General features: G+C 37.9%; 1 long non-coding RNA gene across 1 annotated transcript in view; it reads left to right on the top strand.

Annotated features, from left to right (window-relative positions):
• The first annotated feature begins 3,169 nt into the window (after window positions 1-3,169).
• Window positions 3,170-24,316, top strand: part of LOC140596151 (uncharacterized) — a 39,470-nt gene continuing 18,323 nt past the window's right edge. The window contains exon 1 of the long non-coding RNA XR_011998171.1: window positions 3,170-3,232. This is a non-coding gene — a long non-coding RNA (uncharacterized lncRNA). The remainder of the gene's footprint in view (window positions 3,233-24,316) is intronic.

The raw sequence follows: 24,316 nt of genomic DNA, 5'->3' as shown, positions 1-24,316 counted from the left end.
ATTATAGTATGACCATAAAATGGAATACTACCTGGGAATAAACTGCTAATATAATCTACTACATGTATGAATCTCATGGAAATGCTGAGCAAAGGAAGCTAGATACAGGAGAGTGTATATCTTGCAAATTTTTTTTTATGTGAAGTTCTAGAATAAAAAAACAACTTATGGTAAATAAAAGCAGAAAAGAGGTTGCTCTGGGAATGGGAGATTGATTTGGAAGAAGCACAAAGATCTTTCTGAAGTGATGGAAACATTTTATAAATTGGTGGGGTGTAGGGTTACATGAATATGTGCATTGTCAAAAGTCATCAAATTATACACTTAAGAGTTATGCATTTCATTATATATAGACTTTACCTACCCCTTCCTGCAAATACTGAACTAATTGGTAGGTTTCCTTTTTGTAGTGCTATGATTAAACAATTCTGAAACTGCTTTCTGTGAATTCTAGGATTGAGGAAATGAGTAAGGACAGGAGAATAAAAATTACAGTCAGTTAATGATAGATTTACAAATATTTAAAGGGGTAAGATTTGAATGTATACTGTGATTTGGATTGGAATTGATGATATAGGGTGAATCCGTAATTTTGAATAGATACATATTTCTATTATTTTATAAATTTTATATATACACACCCACATGTTTTTTTTTTCTAGCACTGTCTTCTGCTGAAAGAACCTAGAAACAATGACACAACTGTAATAAGGAACACAAGTAGTGCCAAATATCGGTTGCTCAATACAATTATACATTAACAAGAAATAGGACTTTGTGAAAAAATGACTGACTCTATGCCTGAGTCATGAAGAATACAAGAAGAATCTGGAACATCCATGTGCCAGAAAGTGAGGGAGGGCTTAAAGATTACAGGTATATTAAAAGATCACATGGTCCATCTTAAGAAGACTCACTAGCCAAACCTGGAACAATCTAAGCATTAAAAATAATAATAGTAATAGCTCATTAAATAAGAGTACATGAATTCATATTTACATCAATGAGTAATTAAATAAAAGGTGAAGAAGAGAAAGCTCTTTCTGACTGTAGAATGGCAGTTAATGAAGTTAGCAATCATCTATGGATGCTAAAATTAGTGAGGAAAAATTTGATAAGTATCAGAATAACTATCTCCCCACAAGTTTTTGTTTGTTTGTTTGTTACAAAGAAAAAAATAAAACTTTTTGGGGAGGAAATCTGGCATGTATCATTTACCTAAGTGATCAAACAAAACTGGGTGTTCAGTATTAGAACAAATTTCATGTGTCTCCTGATATGATACATGAAGAAGAAATAATACCAGTTCTCTTATTCCTGCCCCAAATATCCAACCTATGTTGAATTATGGAGAAACATCAAATAAATCAAACTGAGACATATTTGACAAAAATAACTATTTTCAAAGTAGAAAGTTGAAGAGGTTTCCCAGATTAAAGGAGACAAAAGAGATAATAAATGCAACGTGTGATCCTGAACTGGATTCTGGACAAGGAAAAATGAAGTAGTTAAGGGACATTATTGAAACAATTGTTGAAAATTGAATATGGAGTATTGATTAGGTGATAGTAAAGTATGAATGTTAAGTTTCTTGATTTTGATCATTGTACTATGGCTGTGCAAGAGAATGTCCTAGTTCCTAGGAAATACATACTGAAGTATAGAGGAAGAGGAGGGACATTATATCTCCAACCTACTCTGGAATGATCCAGAATGATAAAGCAAATGGGTCAAAATATAAACCATTAGTGAAATGAGACAAAATGCGTGCATGAGTTCCTTATAACTTTTTTTGTATGTTTGGTATCTAACCAAAATAAAAAAGGTACAAAAAGATTTGAAATAGCTGAATGCCCCCATGCCCATCTTGACAACCCATGTAGCTTCAGGACTCCTGAGTGGGAATCATTGGTCTGGTTTGTGTATGAGATGGCTCAGAGCTTCTTAACTTCCAACCCTATCATATTTCCTAATGGAAATTGGCAATATTCTTTTCTCAGGGAGATGTCTACATCAGTCATTTTTTAAAGACTCTCTTGGAATGTTGAGTGTGGAGATTATTCTTTCTGATAGGATGGAAACACTGTATGTACATATTAACAGGGACAGGTCCTCTTTCAAGTGCTTTATATGTAGTATTTCCCCTTATGCTCACAACAATTCAGGGGTTGAGTTTTGCCATCACTATTTTAAACGTGAGACAACTGCACCTTGTCCAAAGGACTTGGGTAGTAAGCAGCAGAGCCATAATTTGAAATCTGGTTCATTTGAAGACAAAACCCAAAGCCTCCACCCAAAGGACACATTTCTTCCCTGACCTCAGGTTCCACTTCCCACACCGAGTTGTAATTAGTCATCTCTTTCCCGCCCCCTGGGGAGGGTGCCAGGGAGATGAGGATGGCTCTCACTTTCTAACTTTCTTTTTCCTTTGTCTCCAGAAACCAGGACATTGCTTTGCCCATGACTGCTTAGTCAGTACATATGGCATAAATAATGTTTTTGAGCCCTTCAAAGGCAAAGATTCTGTGATATTTATATTTTTCGTATCACCCCTTCTACCCACAATTATGCTAGAAATATAGTGTTCTAATCATGTCAGTGGTAAGTTAGGCACTTCGGTGAAACCGATTTCACTGAACAGGTATAAAAGGAACCTATCTATTATTTGTGGTTTAACTTCACCTATTAAGGAAAACACAGTATTTGTTTCACATGGTTATTTATACATTCATTTTAAAGAAAGTAGCAGGCTCCAGCTGAGGAATTGCCACTGGGTCTGCTTTATTTCCATCACTTTGGCTGTATGTTTTATTTAGACAACTTAGCTGACTCTTCATCTGACTTCCTGTCATTCATTCATGCAGGCCCTAGTGTGGTAGACAGGATACAATGGACATTACCACTCGTCTACACAGCACACACACCACTATGTTTACTGCACAGTGGGCATGACTTTCTGTTCTGCTGTTAAGACTCGGTGTTGATATTCTCCCTGTGAGTCAAGACCCTTAGCACATCTGTACACAATGTGCAGAAATGCAGAGATGTCAAAACCCAGGACACGTGCAGCCCAACACTTGACAAGCTGAGTGTTATTAGCATTGGTAATAAGACTACCTGGGTCTGCCTGCAGAGGTCCCTCAGCTTGGGATCATTTACATTCGCTGCACACCACTTTCAAACCTGGCTCTTAAATGAGCCAGCTTCAGTGAATGCAATGGAAACCCTGACGGTAAGCTGAAAAATTTGGGTGGAAACCATTCATCCTAATTAAGAGGACCTCTCAGACCTGCCTTCTGGCAATTAACACACTTGTGTGTGGTCCTATTATTTGAAATGACAATAGCAATCTTAGGTTCTACAGGCTCAGAGAGCCCTCTTTTCTTCTGAGCTCCACATTCCAGCTTTCCACTCTGTAAATAGACTCTCTTTGACTTGGAACGGCAAATACTTCGAACATTTGCATTTCGCTTATTACTTGTGCTGCTACAGGCTGAGCATGACCCTGTCATAGAAACAAATCCAGCTGAAAAACCACCTAATGGCGTTGGTTATATGACTATTAGACTTCCTTGAAATATACTTCTTAGGACCAAAAGAAAGAAATGGGATATTTGCACCAGGGGATTAGCTTGGTCTGGTCTCATTTTTCATTTATCTTAGTGAAATGGCTTTCTCTTTAAACCCAAATTATAAGAACCCAGCTCCTGTCCATAGTAAGTCAGAGGAAAGAATGTCAAACTTTGTATTACAAAGCATGGTGGGAATTTACAACAGGTTCTAATGCAATTTTTTCCCTTAATAATTATCATTTTGACAGATGGAGATTGGGGCATTTAGGAATGGTTGGCGACTAGATTTTTTATGTGTGGGTTAAAAAAGAAATCTCAAATTGAGTTTCAAAATCTCAACTGGTGCCCTTCCTTTGATCTGTCACATTGTGTTACCTTCCATCACATTATTGCACAACTCCTCAAATTTAAAGGAGTAGGCTTTTCTTTTTCCAGGTCAGATACTAATTTAGAAATTTGGTGTGAAGTAATGATGAATAATGGATGAACCGGCTTTCTGAATTGGAGCCCCAGATTCTGGGAACTTGGGAAATCTTCAAAGCCCGCTGAAATGTGTGAACTTGATGCCAGGAAGAGACCCACCTGAAGGAACCATTAAGTTCTTCTCCACCTGCCTGGTCCTCTACTCACTGCCAGCTGGAGTTTGTTTCCTTGGTTATGAGAACAAATTGTCACATGTGAAAGTAGTGAGATACTTGGTTCTAAATTCTATATTTATCTAGAAATCTTGTTTTCATTACCTGCTAATGCCAGCTCCTGGCATGGGTTTGGAAAGCACACCATATTGCTTTCAGGAGTCTTTGGTTTGCTGATAATCACAACTGCAATCCACTTCTGCTTTCCATGCTTGCTGTTTAAGAAGGTTTCAGCCCCTTTTTGTCTATTTTGATGAACAAATGGCACTGCATTGAGATTTTTTTTTTTTTTTTAGAAAACTTGCAGTAGCACGAGGGATTTGGATAAATACTATTGAAGTTTGAGTTTTTAAAAGGTCCACCTGAGAATATATTGGGTGATTTAGAAATTCCCACCCAATCATAATGTCTTTCTGGTTTTCTAAATTTTCTATAGCTATATTCCTTCTGGAAAAGGCATTCCATGGTAGCCTCCTGGATGTAATGGAGAAATAGAAATGAATGACAGCACAATTAGAAGATTTGTAACTGATTATATTACCCACAAAAGATAATCATCAGTGGCTCCAAGTTACCCTTCTGTGGGACTTGTAGTAATTTTCTTAAACCTTGTCCATTCCAGATTGGTAGGTGGCAGGTTTTAATAAGCAAGGGAACTTACATACAAAGATTGTCTTGGGCACACATGAGTGGATTCCATGTGTGCTGGCCAGAATCTTAAAAGTTTTCAGAGGTCTTATGAGATTCAGTCCAGATGGTGTCAATAACACATTGCTTTCTCAAGGCTATGTCCTTGAAAATGGTGTAGCTGTGGGAACGGTAGGCAGAAGGTATGCTGCAAGGACAGGAAAGCTGGTGAAGAGCTCTTAGTATAAGAGTTAAGCCTGGGTCCAACTTGTGCATTGACCAGAGGTCATGTCGTCTCAACGACCTCCCCCAACAGCTCTCTGGAGGGATTATTGGGTTTTCACAATCTTTAGGACAAAAACAAACTAGGGCCTGATAAGTAAGCAGCAAGCAACATCATATAGCTGAAGGAGGTAAAGCTACTGGAGAAATGGAACCAGGAGATTAGAAGCTTCAAATTGAGCCAATGCATCTATCTGTAGGAAATGGCAAATGGAAAAAGAATCAGGCTTTGTCAGGGTGACTTCAGGGAATTGAACTAGGAGCAACAGGAAAAAGTTACAGGGAGACAGACTTGTTCAACCGCGAAAGAGAGGGCGAAAGTGGCAAAAGCTGCATAGGCTGCCTTGCTGAAGATGAAAATCTCCAAGCTGCCTTGCTGAAGATGAAAATGTCCAAGCCAAAGCTAAATGATTGCTTTGAAGAAATCTTGTACAGAAAATCAGATGCACAGTTACATTTGAGAGCTTGTTGTAGCCCTTTTTTTCCCTAAAATTCTTTGTTGTCAAATTAAAAATGAAAGTGTGTCCAAATAAACAAACCTAGGTCAATTCTGAACTTTGGTAAGAGATTATACATCCACTACACCAAGGAAAAAGTTATGATAGAGAGGTGGTAGGACAGTAACCCAGGGAGTCCTTGGCCTCAGGAATCTTTAGGAGAGACAATTACTGTTTTGACTTAGAGGCTTTCATAGGTACAGACTGGCATCTGAAGCAGGTAGTTTCTGGAGCTATCTATGGCTATTTGTGTATCAGGAATCTGTATTTTCTCCTTAAAATTATTGTTGGTCAGACTTTTTCTATAAAACTTTAAGCTCAATCAACCGTGCATAATTTCACTTTATGACATGGAATGGACTTTTGTGACCCTCTGGCTCATGCTAAGCAAAGAGAAAAACATGATCTGTAATTGTTTGTCTTCTCCCCATGGGTTGCTTCTCATTCCCTATTATCTTAAATGGTTTGAAGGATGTGTGTTAAAAAATGCCATTTGATATTTAATAATATTATACCTTATATCCATTAGAAAAAGGCCCCCAAAACTCCAACACTAAGATTCTTTGACATTACATGGTGTGAGGAAAACAGTGATAGAATTATTCCTATAGCATAGATAACTGATTTAAATTAAAGTGATATGCTTTTTGGCTCCCTCACCTTTATACGTACATGTTAGGAGAAGGGACAGCAAGATACAGCATCAAGGTCAGGAAAGGTCACAGAAATGTTTGCTGGCAGCTCAAATTTATTGATCATCAAATTTATGTGGAAATTGAAAATTCTCTGGTAGTTTCTGATTGAGTAGCTTTGTAATGGGGCTGAGGAAGCTGTCCTGGGGGTTCTTACGATCAGATGAAGAGAATGCTATTCTAGACAATTTCAAGTCACAGTTTAAGTAAAGTGAAAACTATAGATGGGCAGGAAGCTGTAATAGGAGGACTTAGTATAAGAGTTAAAAAAAGTGTTGTGGGGCACCTGGGTGGCTCAGTGGTTGAGCGTCTGCCTCTGGCTCAGGTTGTGATCCTGAGGTCTTGGGATCGAGTCCTGCATCAGGCTCCCTGCATGGAGCCTGCTTCTCCCTCTGCCTGTGTCTCTGCCTCTCTCTCTCTAAGTCTCTCATGAATAAATAAAAATAAGGTCTTAAAAGAAAAGGTGTTGCTGTTTTTCAACAAAGATGTCACAGAACTGATATGCTCATCTGTGTAAATGGTGCTAAGAACATCATGTTTAAGTCTATTTTTTTAAAGAATTAACTTATTTATTTTAGAAAGAGGGAGAAGGAAGAGGCAGAGGGAGAGGGAGAGAGAATCCTAAGCAGGCTCTATGCTCAGCACAGAGCAAAGGACTCCATCCCATGACCCTGCCATCATGACCTGAGCCGAAATCAGGAGTCAGACACTTAACCCACTGAGCCACCAAGGTGCCCTATGTTTAAGTCTTTAAATCATGAATTATTGAATTGGCTAATGTGTTTTACCTCTGCCAGAATATTGCTTTCCTCATGCACTTTGGAAAAAATCTCAGGTAAACTATTCGCCTTACATGAATCCATCTTGTTCCTTTCAATACAAACACACTTTCTTTTTTTGAAGTAACAACCAGGCCACCAGTAGATGATGTAATGAGCAAAATGTGCCTTTTCCTTGTGGAAGAAAACAGGGCATCATCAGTTGCTCAGCTGTGATGTGTGGGAAGAGATCCAATCAATTCTTTCTCTGTTCTTATCAACTCTGTTCTTACCTCATGTCCTTGCTCCTCTCTTTCCCCTATTTCTCATTGACTGGCCATTTGAAGCTACTTCATAATTCTGCTCTGTCCATATGGGCACAGTTAAAGCATTCAGCTGTGCTTGAGGTGGCTGCTAGTCCTTTTCTCCTTTAGACAAAATTTGAAACAAAAATTTGAAATTTGTAAGGATACATTACAAAACCACATTTCAATGACTGCAAATTATCTTCCTGTCACTGTTTCCCTCACCAAAAATCCATGAGCTTTATTAAGCAGACTTAAGTATCTATTTTTTTATGCATAGGTGGGATTTCCAGGATAAGTAGAAATGTTATAAACTGGATGACTGTGAATTTTCCATCAACATTTGTTTACTACTCATGAGTCTTTGCTATCCAGCTGATGAAGGAACTCAAGGACTACTGTAATTTTAAGGGTTGACAGTAGATGAGGGATCTCGACATGAATACTAATTTCCTCCTTTTTCTCTACTTTTAAGGAGGAAATATTCAAAAGAATAGGCTGAAGAAATTATGAGATTAAATAGGGTGGTTTATATTGAGAAACAATATAAAGATGAATCATGAGGAGTATTTCAGTTAATTTCCTTAGTATTTGAATTGAAGTTCATATCACTTAAAGAGGCATGTAGGGTCCAGAGGATTCCTCTGTGCTTTTCCTGACTGTGCCACTGCATGCATAGGCATTTTATTATTATTTTTCTCTTATTATCTACATGAGTATTCCTTGTATTTGAGGACACAATATGGCAATGCCCGTTAAGATTTTTTGAAGGTCAAAAAGAGCTTGAATCCAACTGTATGTTTCACAATATTTTATGAAATTCTTCCTTTTTTATTTTTATTTCTCACCATGTAAAGATGTCTTTTGGATAGTTTTCAAGCTGTGTAGTGTTCAGTCATGTCATACTGAATATTCCCCTGCAAAAATTTAGTAGCATTGTTTCAAAAAGTCTTGCTTAAAACATACTACAATCTCTCAAGTAATTTCATTACCTTCTAATAATGTCTGTGAAGAATTCTTTGTATTTGGCTGTACTGTTTTTAAAAATATCTCACTGATATAGAAAGCTTTTAAATTGTTCTCTTCCAGAAACTCTAATCTTTCAATTAATATTTATATTAGTGTTCAGCATTAGTGTTTAATATTTAATATCCCTGTATACTTTACAAATCAAACAAATGGACATGATCCATGGAATATTATTAGTATATTTTATATGGAAGCGAGTTGAGTAAACAGTATATACGTATCTGCATACATGCAAATTAGGGAATAAATCTTATAGATGTCAGACTGGAGACTTAGAGGAGGTAAAGTGATTGCCCCGTGTCATATAGTCAGGAAACAGCTCAGTTGGCTGGCATGTCCAGTGCTGTCTCTGTTTACATCATTCTGTCTGTTGCTAACTTCTATTGCTTTTCTTTTTAATATATTGTATAACTTATCTGCATTTCTCTTTTGTAACGTTCTGGCATTTGTTTCTCTTCTCATCTACGTCTCAACATACCTGTGGCTTATAGAGTGAATAAGGCGATATCCTCAAAACCTGTACTTAACTATATTTAGTCAGTAATCACTAAATTCGTAATCTGCCCATGAATTGTTTCAGGTTTGTGACTCAAAAATCAGCTTATTTAACCAATAGCTGCTCTCCTAATTAATGATGTCCTGTAAATGAGATGCAGATCCTTAAGAAAACTGGTTTAAGATACAAAAGAGCATAAGCCAAAGCAAATTTTTAGCTTACTAAGCCCACTGAACATTTACCAATTTGGATAATACTGGGAAATGAAGAATAAATTGTTAACTTTTCTGAAATATAAAATATTAATTCCCTGAACATTATAGAACATATAGTCTGGCATGATAAAATTGCATATTTTAAAGTAAATGTGATTCATTTTTACATGTATGCAGTAAATTGAACTGTCAGAATTATTTGCTGAGTGGCTACTATGAGAGAAATAATCAAGGGCAATGAAAAGAAATGGTTTTTTTTTCTTCCAAATGTTCCAGATTTGAATCTGAGTAAGCTCTGGAACTCCCCCAGTGAAATCTACTTTTTCTAATTTTATTCATATTTCTGAATGTAAACGTTCTCTTTATAAAATGATGTTAATAATACCTGCTCCATAGGGGTTTAAATGAGATATAAGTAAACTGTTCATCACAAAGTCACTAATCAATCCCTTCTCTGCCACTATTCATTTGCTTTTCTCAGCACTGTTCTGAGATACAGCAAAGAGAAAAAACATGCTACAGATTTGAATTATTCATGCTAGTTGAAATGCATCTCTTCGATAATCTAGCCTTCCATTCTTCCTTTTTGTTTTTCTTCATTCATTAATTTATCCATCATATAATTATTAAGTGCTTATGATGTACTTTGATGAATGGAAGCAGTAAGAAACAAAGCGCTTGAATCACTGGCTGAGATCATAGAGTTAATTTATCTGACTCTAGTCCAGACCCCCTTTTATTTTTTTAAGTGCACATGCTGTATAGCAAGAAAAACAAGAACCATACAAAGGATACAACTATAAAATAATGTGTAATTAAAATCCAAAAAAAAAAAAAAACTAAAAAAACAAAATCCAAACCATTACCCATAATACTTGAGGAATCTCAGCAAACATTAACCAATCAGGCTGAAGGTGCTGTAGTGAGGGTAAGAGCTAGGGGGATTTGAAGGATGGGAAACACAGACATTCCTTGAAGGGAAGGCATGGAGGCAGGAAAACATCTTCTTACCTAATGGTGAAGTGGCCTGGGCTAATGCATGGAAGTTCATGTTATAAAGCCACCTGAAATAATTATATTAGGTTGAGATGAAGTTCACTTTGGGGACCTTGGAAATTAAACAGAGAAGTTTTGTCATAGTAGTAATGCCTATTATTTAGCTAGGAATAGTAAATATAGTGTACACCGTGCACAGGCATTGTTCTAAATGCTTTTAATATATTAACCTATTTAATCCTCATCACAACACTATGGTATAAATATTATTATACCTGTTTTACAAAGGAAAAAAAGTGAAGCACAGACAGTTTGAATCATTTGCCAAAGGTCTTATAGCTGAAATGTTGCAGAATTAGAGTCTGAATGCAAGTAGTCTGGCTTTAGAATCTATGCTCTTATCACTTCTGTTAACTGTCTGATAAAGTGTGGCAGATTTCCATCAGGAGATTGACACAGTAAAGCTTCAGATAAAGAACTGTGTACTGTGGCAGAGTAGGAGTTAGGGACCCTAGGTGGAATTCCAGTGTAAATCAATGGGTCTATAGCCTTCGGTGGAGTTACTGGCATGGAGAGATTGGGAACTTAGTACATATGAGCTATACAGAAGAATATAATTCTAAATTGCTTCAAGATATTATGACTGACTGGTTGGAAGGAAGATGGTGCTATTGACAAAACTAGGAAAGTTAGGGCAGGGGGCTGTTCAGGAAAAACACATGCATTTGGCCTTATGCACACAGAATATGATTTGATTTTTGAAATCCTGAGACCAGAAATTGGAGAGAATTGAGAGATGGCTCCGTGAGTTTGCGCATCTTCAGCAAATAGGTGATAGATAGTGAAAGTCACAAGAATAGATGCACTCTCTTAGGGAGAGACGGTGAAGAAAGAGCAGATGGCAGAAGGAGTAGGTTAATTAGTAACACTGACTAATGGCTAACCAAGGGTTGCCAAAGAAAGTACCTGCCAGATTTGTTGAAACAATACTTTTTAAATTGTATTTACACTAATGATTTGCTTAGCAAATCCTGTCCTCCACCTAGTTTGTAGGGTACAGGACAACTGTGAATCAGTTTCAACACTAAAATGTTAAGAGTTTTCAGGGAGCCAAATGAATGAAGTTTGTGCTAAGCACACCCCACCTGCCCCCTTCTTGGCCATCACTTTTCTCTCTTAATTGAGTATGTGCCCCTCATGTCCCCAAAGGGATCATGTCATCCTCATTTGCACTTTACCTCTCCTGAAAGCCTCTTTTGATTTTTTTACTTACAGGACAATTAAATGAATTCAGTGGCTCAGCATTTTACTCATCATGGTTGTAATTGTCCTCATTTATTAAAGAGCTCACGTGTTCTTTTTTTTTCTTTTCCTCTTTAAAATATTTATAATGATCTCTTATTCATTCTGAATTTTAAAGCTCTTAGCTTTCCCTGAAAATATTAGTTTGCTTCCTGAATCACTTTGTTTACCACTATTTATCCTTCATTCTCCAGCCTTAAGACAAAAAAAAAAAAAAGTTTTTTTGTATTTCCTTTGGAAATAGGAAGTGTTTACACTCAGCACAAACTTTCCTTGCACGTTCCATATGTTATTTCATTCCAAGGTACAATTCTTTAAACTGTGCCTTGTTTCAACTGACATTTCTGAAGTAAGTGTATTCTATTAATCAAAACTTGATTTGCTAAATGCCACCCAAAGCTGATGCCCTTAGATTACTTTTATCTTTTTTGAAGTATTGTTTTTAGTTTTCTTTCTAGATTACTTATATCTTGATTTGCTTCTCCTCTTTTTTTTTTTTTAAGTTGAATACTAAATTTTTCCAAATGACCATTCTACCTTTTTTGGTGACCCTCCACAAATCTTTGATGATGTTCAGTTAATATGTACTCAATAATTTTATTAATAAATAATAAAATAACTTAACACATTACTATAGTTTTTTTTTAAAGATTCCATTCATTCAATCATTCATGAGAGACAGAGAGAGAGAGAGGCAGAGACATAGGCAGAGGGAGAAGTAGGCTCCCCACGGCAAACCCAATGTGGGACTCAATCCCAGGACCCCAGGATCACGCCCTCAGCCAAAGGCAGATGCTCAACCACTGAGCCACCCGGGCATCCCACATTACTCTAGTTTTGAACCTAATTACTGAGCAGTAAACTCTATATTCTCATTCTTCTTTTCAATCTCACAGACTGACTTTTAACTCCTTTTGATAGAGCTTTAGCCAAACATCTGCCTCTTTATAATCTAATTGCTTATAGGTTCCATGGCATTCATTTCCTTTTTCATCAATTCCAGATGGTGAGTGTTCCATTTTGCCAACTTTTCATGAAGAGCTGCCTTAATTTCCCTTTGGACCTCAGATCACGGGGCTGGAAGTGCTGACAGCAAGGCCATTCTAAAGGAACAGTACTGCCATTAGCACTCCTTTGCCTGCTGCAAATCTCTGCAGATCATGAAAAGACAGATTGGGACAGAGCTTGGATATCTAGCACATTAGGCTTTGAAATTTCATGGTGGATCTCAGTTAATGGTTAGAGTACTGTGGTTTATGGCCACATTTCCCAAAACATATTCCTAAATGCTATAATATATTAAAATGTAACAAATTTTATAAAGCATTCCATGGTCAAATATGTAAAACTCTGGGTTAATTAGTGTTGGAAAGGAGTTTTTGCTCTCTGACCTCTCAGAGTCCTCATATATACTTACATGTGTTGTGAACGTCCAAGGAGATAGTGTATCTTTTGCATTCCTAGCTTTTTCCCCCTTCTTGGATATTATAGGACCATTTAATCAAACTACATTTTAAGAAATACAAGTCTAAAAAAAAAAAAAAGAAAGAAATACAAGTCTAGATATAGATTGTAATATAAAAATTTTGGCGGGTTAGTTTTTTTTTTCATTAGCTTTCCTTGATCCCAATATCACATTTTAACTTTAAATATTTTGTTCCAAATGTATTTTAGTTCCTGCATTTCCCAGTAAAACTGTAGACAAGCAGCTTAAATTTTATCTTTGCAAATTATTTTTAAATTTATTTAACATTTAGAGCAACATGGAATTTTCATAAAGTTATAGAGCTTTTTTTCCATGATAGGAAATTATTGTACTCAGTATTCAAAAATTATTTTTACTGAGATTATCACTAAAAGCATTTATTTTGGAAACATTTATTAAGTGCATATACTCAGTCATAGGGCTAACAACCTTGCCAGTCTGCTGGAGCCTTAGGCAGTTCCTAAAACATATGACTTTTGGTACTAAAACTGGGGAAATTCCAGACAAACTGGCACTAGCATGTCACCCTAAAGAGGGATTTAGCAAGAGAGATTTCTTGCTTTATGGAGCTCAGTGGAGATTAGGAATGACAAACACTAAACAATTAAACAGGTTAGAGAACAGCATGTTATATTTAAAAAGATGGATATTATCATAGAGTCAGTAGGGATAAGGTAGGATGAAGATTGTCATTGAAACTACCTTAGAGGGATCCCTGGGTGGCGCAGCGGTTTGGCGCCTGCCTTTGGCCCAGGGCGCGATCCTGGGGACCCGGGATCGAATCCCACGTCGGGCTCCCGGTGCATGGAGCCTGCTTCTCCCTCTGCCTATGTCTCTGCCTCTCTCTCTCTCTCTCTCTCTCTCTCTGTGACTGTCATGAATAAATAAATAAAATCTTTAAAAAAAAAAAAAGAAGAAAGAAACTACCTTAGAAAGGTGAGCAAGAAAAGTACTTCTGGGAAAGTTACAAGTTTACTGAGACAAAAATGATGAGCTATTAAAAACCAAAAACAGAAAAACCAAACATACAAACCACATTGCAAGGACATTCTTGGTAAAGGAATCTGCATGTATCAATGTCCTGAGGCAGAAATAAACTCATTGTAGCCAAGAATAGAAGTGTTAAAGGAGTTTCTTTCAGAGAGATAGAGGCCAAGTCAAGTAAGGCTTAAGTCATAGGATTTTATTTTAGGGACAAAGGCAAGCAACTGGAGGGTTTTAGTAATAACATATGTTTTAAATTTAAAGAAGATCATTGGGGCACCTGGGTAGCTCAGTTGGTTAGGTGTCTGACTTTGGCTCAGGTCACAGGTGTCTGACTTTGGCTCAGGTCTTAAGACTGAGCCCCATGTTGGGCTCCTCACTTAGTGGGGAGTCTACCTATCCATCTGCCCCCCCCCCTTATATTCTCTCTCAAATAAATAGAATCTTTTTTTAAAAAAGATCATTGTGGTGAATAAGTGGAAAATAGACTATAAGGTAAGAAGAGGCTATAATAGAAGTCCAGGTGATGGTGTCACAGAGAAAGGAAGTAACCATGGAGGAGGATATATTTTGGAAATATAATTGACAGGAATTGCTTATGGATGCTATCTGGGTTTTAGGTAAAATAGATGGATGGAGGTATCATTTATTGATATAGAAAATATCAGAATAAGTACAGCTTTAGTAGGCAGAGTATCTGTGGACCAAGGTTTCTGATTGGAAGGATGAAGTTGAATTGCAGGGCAATAATCAAATGAAAATGGAAGAGTTGGATATGGAAGTCTGACTTTATTGGAGAGATTGGACATAGTGCAATGTATTTGGAATCCATCTGCATATAGATCGTATTTACTGTGATGGGAGTACCTATGTAGGGGGCTTAAAAAGAGAAGAAAGGTCAAGAAAGGATCCATGACTGAGCATCTAGGTTCTCCAACATTTCTTAATTCTCGTGAAGAAAATGACTCCCTTAATCCAAGCTGAAAATAAGGCTTAACCAAGCTCTATTTGGAGCCATCTTAAAGAGAGTGCATTCAAATTCCTGGTGGCCAGCTCTGGTTTTTTAAAAAGAATTTTCTGTAGAATGGAAAAGGTGACCCATCAAGCTACAGTAGTTAGATGAAAATTCCCCCTCAAGATTGTCCTCTTTATTTCCCCTCCCCATATTTAATGGTTACATTTTGGAAAAAGAGAACTGGTCCCAAGAATGTAATGGATCCAAAGAGCATGTATGAGGTCATAAAGCACAACGTAACTAAGTCTGGAGAGTTGTACTCTCATTATCGATGCGTATGTGTTTGACATATTCCAAATATAATGCTTTAAAAATAAGTGCAATTAAAAATATCTTTATCATTTCTCAAAGCCTATATGAAACAGAGGGAAGGAAATAGGCTTTAAAAAGGTTCTGTATCCAATATTGGCAAGTGGGAGTCAGGGGAGGGCTTTCATGGAAGGGACCTTGGGGGGTCTATCACAACTATTACTGTTCTCTTGGCAGATATATCTTGGCAGAGAGAGATAATTCATCAGAATGTTATAGGCTGATGAAAAATTCCTTAAAGCCATGTAATTTCCTGTGTTTTAGTTTTGTATTCACTAATAGCTTTGGAAATTTATTTCATTTTCTCAAGTAGTTTTTCCCAGTAGGAAGAGAAAGCATCATTTTGCGGTATATCTCTCACAGAAAATTAATAAAGAACTTGAAATTCTTGTAGAGATGAGTCTTTGGGGCTCAGGAAACAGGAGAAAATTTTCTCAGGATTGTGTAATCCTATGAGCCAAAGGTCCGGTTGTGAATCTGAGAGAAGCGAAGAGGCCGTCAATGAATGGAGGAACTCAGCCAATGGGGCTGTCGGAAAGGACTCAGGTGCCCCACAGCTGCCTTCACCTGGCAGGCTCAAGCGAAGTCTCTTCCTAACAGACACTGGTCTCAAAGAATATTTGGAGGATTTGCCTCCTAAACCTGTTTTCTCTTTTTGGTCTGCAATTTTTATTTATTTTATGGTTATGCATTATTTATTCTGGCCATTCCCTCTATGTTGCATTTTAGATCCACCCTTGCTGCTACAGTCTCCCCACCTTCTCACAGGCATCAGAACCGTGGCTACCCAAAGCAACTCAGCTGCATTCTAGAGCTGGCTCTGCTTCCCCACTTGTCTTCCTCAGATGTCTTGAGACTCCACATAGGATTCCAGCAATGTAGCCCCGAGGACAGATCATTAGATCAGCTTGCTGACTTTGTCTAGAGCTTTTTTCCAGTCTTCTGGAAATTAGTAAGTGTCAAGAGAATTTAGATGGTATGAGCCAATTTCTTTGTACCTTATAGCCTTTCAAATGAGCGACTCTTGAAGTGCAGATTTAAAAGAACAGCAATGTATTGCCTTACAGCTCTGGAGGCCAGATGCCTGAAATCAGTGTGTCAGGAGGGTTAGGCTCCTTCTAAGTGCTCTAAGGGAGAACTGTTCCTTGTCTCTTTCTAACTTCTGGTGGTGGCTGTCGATGGGTCACATTTTTTGGATGGCAGCTTTGGCACACCAATCTCTGCTTCCATTATCACGTGGTGTTCTCCCTTAGGGCACCTGTGTTTCTGTGTCTATTCTCTTCTTATAAGGACAACAGTCATTCGGGATTAGAGACTGCCTCTGTGACCTCATCTTAACTTGGTTACATCTGCAAAGAACCTTTTTTCCAAATAAGATAATATGTACAGATATCAGGGTAAGGATTTCAACATACCTTTCTGGGAGACACAAATCAACACGTAAGAGTTGGCACAGACTGCACTTAAGATCTAGAGTACGTGTTGAGGAAACATCTTCTTATGAACTTGATTTGAAGATGTGGACCTGGTTCCTGTTGCTGTGGATATTTTCAAAGACACTCCATTCCCTTGTAGCGGGCTTTGCTCCTTAATACTAGCAGAATAAGATTTTGCTCTTCTTTCATTCTTGGAAATTTATTTTGCCCTATATTACTGTTTCATTGGGATATCTAGAAATCTAAATATAAGACTTGCATTACACAGTGGATAAAAAATTTTTAAGTTATTTATTTATTGACTTTGGAGCTTCAGAAGCTAAAGACCTTTTTAAAACAATAGAACTAAAAGAATACTTCTTGATACACGTTTTTCTTGTACCAGTAGAGATGAAAATTCAGTGATGTGGAGAGAAAGATAAGAGCTCCAGAGGAGTGTAATAGAGTGAAACTGAGGAAATGAAAGCAATAGGTGTTGCTGGTATGGATCTCTGAGAGGAGACACTATCTCTGCTGCCTTGGGTTGGCGAGATCAATAGAATTCCCATATAGATTTGGGGATCTGAGAGTAAGACACTTGTGTTCACTCATCTCGGAGCCCTGGGCATGGCAGCCTTATAGTTTTTCCTGTACTTTCATGATGTCAGATCTCCAGGAAAGAGAGTTTCAAGGGGTAATGATCAGAGAGGTCCTGAGACAGCCTTGGAATTGGTAGGCAATATTTCTTGTAAATCTGGGAAGGATGCAAACAGTAGCTGAGGGGGCAAACTGATCGACTCGATGAGGTCTCAAGGGAAAGATGACTGTGCAGGTGTCTATCAGATGGAAAAGTGGGTGATCCTGCAGTTGTTGGTGTAAGGGCATAGCAGTGGCGAGGGAGGAGATAATGTGATGATAAATCTTTCAGATGCCAGAGTGGAGAGATGGCTCGTAGGGACCAGAGAACTCTCCTACCCAGATAGCTCAATGCTGTGAAGTCCAGGGAAGGAGATGAAACTCCCTGGAAGACAGTGAAAGAGGAAACCATGAGATGATGGGGACTTCACTCCAAACTAACCAAGATTATCTTTTATTACCTAACAGAATGAGCTCTCAAGATAGAAACTAAGTTCATTTGTAGACAAGTAAAGTTATCTCCTTTTGGTCCCTCCTGAATTTGTGGTTTGAAATATAAATACTCACTGCAACATCTTTGCAGTAAACAGCTGAGTAAGTAAACACCTTCTTATTTTTATTGGGAAAAAAGTAAACATTTTTTCCCAGTAAACAGATGAGCTCCAAGGTACTCTGCAAACAGGACATACCAGTACATGAGACATTAGTCCCCCAGGAGGACGAGGCCAGAGTTTCTGCCGTGATTATACATCTCAAGTGTGTGGTATAGGGTGGCCCATAGAAGATGTATTTACTGAATAATGAAGGAGCGATTGAACGTTCTTTAGCTCCAAAGGAATCCTATGGCATGGTAAAATGGAACTTACCAAGTAAAGGAGAGCATTTAAGACCATGACAAATGAAGCTAGTTATCACCATTTTCCTTCTGGCCAAAATAGCCAACACTCTGGAGTTTTGTAAGCACTAGCTCAAGGAATAACAAAATGCCCTGCAACATTTCTGAGCCCTGATTGTCTTACATATGTCACAGTGATAGTTTTATATCTATTTCACTCCTCTCTAGCTATCCAGTTGTTAATGATAATATCATAATAACAACTAACATTTATGACAAGCATGAATTAGCTCAGCTCTTTATGCATTTTATCTCATTTAAGAAACACATTTCTATGAGGCAGTAATTACTCTTATTCCCATTTTTCAGATGAGGAAGATGAGGCTGAGAGAGGATAAGTAACTCAGACACAAAACTTGGGCTTGCTTTTAGCCATTATGTTATATTGCCTCCAGATTATGGAACTATATTTGGAAGCCATTGGTTTTTAATTTGTGATTTTTAATATAAAGTACTTAATATTCTAAAAATACTTGGAATATCCACTTGCTTCAGTAGTTCTTAGCACCCTGTCTTTTCTAGCCTATCAATATGGCGGAGAGAGGAAGAGTGGTTCTGCCAAGGAGCTAACTGCAAACCAGAGAACCGATTGAAGCCATTGAGGGCACAGAGAAAAACTGCTGCCAAGAGAGGTCACTGAAATCTGTCTGTGATCATCCTCTTCCAGTGATTGCAGAGCTGGATCTTTCTGACCATATCTGGGCTGCAAAGTGCCAAAGAAAGCATATCCACTCCTGCAGAAACCCTCGGGTCATGCTAGTTGCTTAGGGAAAGTATTGAACAAACATGTCTTTTATTTCTTTAGCTTTTCCAATTGCAGTTGGGGTGCCTGCTCCAGTGGGGCACCTGTCTCTCTTTCATACTTATCACACCTGGTTTCAGTGCTATTAGACAGTGAGTTTCTGGTTTGCTGAAATGGACATTTCAGCCTACTACTTCATGTAATATTTATGTCATCTTTTCCTCCCTAGCTCCAAATAAGACTTTAAAATTGCCTACTGCATTGTTTTCCAACTTCACCTTGTGAATTTATCTACCGCTTTCCCTACAATATATATAACTCCCCACATAGCTGGATATGCTGTAGCTGGATATGAGTTTATCGGGCATGTATTTCCGAAAACCTGTCCCTTCTACAATTGTATGGTGTTCTCTATTCCAGTCCAGTCTGCTGAAATGGCCATTTGCCTTCTGAAAAATCTCTTCCCTAACTATTCTGAGGCATGTTCTCAGGGCGGGGATTTTATTGCTAGGATGAAAGCCCTTTTCTGAATATGATGCTGGTGCTTTATAACTTGGCAGTTGACAATTGCAGCCAGGCTTTAGGTTCCCTCAACTATTTATGGGGCTCTGCTTCCAATGCTCAGTGCTCAGTGTGTATATTAGGGATGATTACCCTTTCCAACCTGCCCCAGCACTTTCTTAAAAACCTTTCCTGCTTACCGTATAACTATAGACCAGGAGTCGGCAAATTACAGCCTGTGAAAGAAGTCTGGCTCAAAACCCATTTTTGTAAATAAAGTTTTATTGGAACTCAGCCATACCTATTCATTTATGCATTGCTTGTGGCTGTTTTTGTGCTATAACTTCAGAAGAGAATAGTTTTGACAGAAAACAAAGCCTAAAGTATTTACTATATGGCCCTTCATAGAAAAAAAATTTGCCAACACTTGGTATAGACTATTGCCATGACCCTCATCTTGCGCTACTTTCATAATCCAATGGCCAAGAGAACCAAACTGGAAGCTTGTCTTCTCGAATCAGATTCTCTCCCCAGGAATTTATGAGGATGTTAGTCAGGTGGTTAATTTATAAGCAGAATTAGGAAGCAGAGTTATATACCTTGTATTTGGACATGTCGAGATTGAAAAATGAAGTCATCTGCAGAGAGAAAGATATGTTAGATCTTCTTTCCCTAAGAAAACAAACATGTTTGAAATAACAGCTGTGTTGGCTCCTTCTGACTTTCCAGTTCTTGGTCCTAGTCTCTCAAAGGCCCAGCTGCATATTTTGACCTTGGATTTCAGGAGATAACCCTGCATGTTTCCAATAAATTTCCCTTTTCCCTTAAGCTCATTTTGTGACCAAATCAGTGAGTTTAGGCTTTAGGTATGCTTAGGATTTTCACTCAACATCCTTTCTTTTATAAAGTTTTCTTCATATTCCCTTGGCTGCACAATTCTCCTCTTCAACAGTTAAGCCCAGAGAGAGCCTATGTGACAACAACATGAACTAACCTGGCTCTTGATGCCTGTTGGGGGAAGAGAGGATACTGGTGGGAGAATAGGGTTAGGAGATGACTGCACTGTGATGTTTTGGGCATTTGACAATGAAGACCATTTCACTCTCTTTAAGCTTTTGTGGCAGAGGGAAAACCATTTTTTATTCATTTTATAGTAACATGGACCTGCTTTTCCAACCTAATATTTTTGGCCTCACTAATCATGTGATGATTTTTTTTTAGTAGTATTTGAATTTTTCAGATATGTTCCCAAAAATACAAGGAAGAGGATACAAATCTCTGAACTTTGGAGGGCTTCTCCAAACATCTACTCAGCATGGCAAACAGCTGAGAATTTACAATGAAACTTTGGTTAAAGCAGGTAGACATGGTGTCCTGTTGCCAGCCCTTTTCATTTAGTGTTGATCTGATTCAAAATTTACTTTGAAATTTGGTCCCATTCACTATTTTAAAAATAAGCAGCATGCAAACAACCAACCAGTAAGGTCATTGTGAGGCACAGTCATCAAAATTTCTCTATTAGGTTTATTTGTTCTTTAAAAACTGAATACTGTAATCTTTTGTTCGTCGACAGAGGCAGACATCTGATAAAGATATGATCTGAGGAGAAAATGATAGAGTTTAGAGGGCATAACACTTATTGATCTCCTGGCACTTTCATACTTTTGTGGTATTTATAGAACTTACAATTTTTCTTCTCTGTGATGGTATATGGCACTGCCCTCCTAGAATGCTTTGAATATAATTAACAGTTTACTTAAAAAGTTTTAAGCAATATTTCATGGGTTGTTAGAAACATTAAATTTCAGGGAAGACACTCTGGCTATACTAAGAATCATTAGGGTTTTTGAAGTTTATTTCATGGAATACTTTATAATGCAATAGTCCATTGACTAAAGAAAAACCCCATAAAATTCTTGGGTTCACATTATTTAAATTTTTCAAGGAATCTGAAATGTATTCCCTGTTACTTCATATATACCTGATAGATTGTAAGATGTATTTGTTGTTGTTGTTTGGATTTGTCTTTACTCAGTAACTTTAGGTAATGTTTCCAAAGTACTTATATACCCTGTATTTGCTGAATTTACTTTATTTCTTTAACAAACATATAGTGACTTCTGTGTGCTAGGCACAATACTTTAAAAAAAGAAAAAAACACAAAACCAGTTCATATAATTCTCACAACTGTATGAGCTAAGAGCTATTATCTCTGTGTATAGTTGAGGAAATTGAGGCACAGATTGATTAGAATAGCTTGTCTTGGGTCACATAGTCAGTAAAATGGAAGATCCAGGATTTGAATCCAAATCATCCTGCTGCAAAGTTAATGTTTTAACCACTCTTATGTGTTAATTACTTGCATTTACTTCCTTTTGGAAAAAGATACAGACATTACTCCTAGCAAATTGTCTGTCACAATTTGTCCTGCAGAGTCAGAATTGGTCTCTCTTGAAACACGTGTCAAGGAAAATACACATGTGAGTCAGTGATCTCTAGAGGTACAGCCATCAGTTTCTTCTAACCACACCACTGTGTCCAGGGAAGAGGAAAAGTAGAAACCAGGCAACAGAGTCAGGGCCAAGTTCAATGCCAATTTCAATCACTGTGCAATGTCAGCCCTCTTCTCTTTGGAGGCTAGATTTAGGTTAGGACAAAATGATTGAATGAGCAGTTCTCTATTCTAAACTACTTTTCTGGGCCTGATAAGGGGAAGATTTACTTCAATCAACCCAATTTTCTTGCATTATCACAATAACTTCAAGTTGTCATATGTATTAAAGGCAAATGTGCCCAAGGTCTTAAGGGAAAAGTTTGTTCTTTGAGGATTTTTCTTTCCTGGCCAATTTTCTTTCATTGTTTCATTAATTTATTTGATTTTTTACCATTATAAATTTAGGAAGAGGTTATTTGACTTAAGTCTTTTTTTAAATTTTCAGGGTTAATTTATTCCTCCATCAATCCTTCTTATTTTTATTTTTTTTGAAGTTCAGTTTGCCAACATAACAACCCAGTGCTCATCCCATCAAGTGCCCTCCTCAGTGCCCATCACCCAGTTATTTGGCTTAAGTCTGAGTTGAGCATGTTATTTCCTATTTACCCTTTCCCAAGAAAAAAATGTAGACATTGGAATAACCTCAATGTTCTTTTCTTTTTTTTCTCTTTCTCCCTCCTTCTTTCATCCCTCTTTCCCTTTCTTTCTGTTTTCCTCTTTCTCTCTATTTCTTCAACTCAGGAAATAGACCCACTAAGTCCCCACTGTGGCAGAACTTCTTTCAACATCAAGGAGATTTAGGTCATAATCCCCATTCTAAGAAGCTCAAAGTCTCATGAGAGCAACAGATGTTAAAACACAGACCTGGAAATCAATGAAATGAGCACCATAATGAGGATATCCCCTGAGCATGGTATGTCGCAGACAAATTCCTTAAAAGCAAGTTTCTTGCTACCACAGGCTCCTTTGAAAGGAGGAGAGACAAGGCTTCTACAGAGAACCTCTGTCCACCCTACTGATCCTGGGCTGCTTGGAACACCACAGGAACCCAGAGAAGCTAGTGATTTGTTCTGCCTATGAGGATCAAAGAAATGTTGCTAAGGAGATAGTTCATTGATTGGGCTTGGCCTCATAGATTGATAAATAGCAGTTCTCCCAGAAGACGGGTGGGAGGTGAGAATGGAAAGAATGACAGCTTATGGAGGCAACAACAACAACAAAGAACGCAAGGTGAATTTTTAAAAAGCTGACCTGTCCTGTCCACTGTGATTGGAATATAGAACATGTACTATGCCCTGTCCCGTTTTGACCTGCCGGCACCCCCCATTTCTCCTACTCCAATCATGTTCTGTGATTCTGGTGGGGTTGTTTATCACAGTACTCCCTCACTCTGTCATGGGGGTGGACCAATGACTCAGGCATAGCCAATCAAAATTTCTTTTCCTCTGACCACCGTGATCCTTGTAGAGCTGCTTGGATACCAGGGTCTGCCTCTTTGGCTTCAAATTCCAATCTTGCTACTCCTTAACTGAGTGATCTCGAGCAAATTACTTTACCTCTCTGTGCTTTAGTCTCCCTATCTCCAAAATAGGGATGATGATGATAAGCTTTTTGTGAGGATGTAATCACTTAATATAGATAAAGCATGTAGAATGGTGGCTGCCACATGGTACACACTCTCCATGTGGTAACATTCCTTTGTTTAGGGTGCGAGAAAAGGTGCTTTGCATTTTTGGTTAATGCAAAGATTGGAAGAAAGTGAGGTGGGGGTTGATGGTGGACTCTCATTCTGCTGCATAAAAGAAGTCATTCTGCAGCAGGAGAGAAGGAGGTAAGCACCAGAGAGCAACAGAATCTCCATATATTCATGAGTCTGGATCTCTATTGATAATTTCCTATCGTGGGACCAACAAATTCCTAGACTAGTTTGGGTTGGATCCTGTCTCTCACTGACAGGGGCCTGAATGAGTTAGTGTTCAGTGGAGGACACTGGAGACAGTTGAGGCTAAATGGGATTAGTTAGGGACTGCTAATTGAATTTGGGTTTCATCCTGTAGGTAATGCTATGTTGTTAACATTTCTCACATGGAATGACACAGACATGTGATCGAAAGAAAACTCTGGTCACTGGATGGAGAATACAGTGATATTTAGGGCTCTTCATGCATGTAGTTTCATCTGCACTTATTTCAAAATTATATAATGAAGCTGTATTTGGTGGACCGTTACTATAATAAAGGGAGTTTCATCCTGCATGGCTGTCTACAGAGATAACTACACCGATTCTGAGTTTGATTCTCTTTAAAAGTAAAAATGATGAAATTAGGTACATCCAGGAGTAAGGTTTGACTCAAGGAATTGCCTTTTATTTGCAAGTGTTGAGCATTCTCATGAGAAACACTGAACATTTACACAACATCAAGCTGCTGAGCT

The sequence above is a fragment of the Vulpes vulpes genome, chromosome 1 (genome assembly GCF_048418805.1).
Source record: "Vulpes vulpes isolate BD-2025 chromosome 1, VulVul3, whole genome shotgun sequence".
Taxonomy (NCBI): Eukaryota; Metazoa; Chordata; class Mammalia; order Carnivora; family Canidae; genus Vulpes; species Vulpes vulpes.
This window is presented reverse-complemented; position numbering and strand designations above follow the sequence as displayed.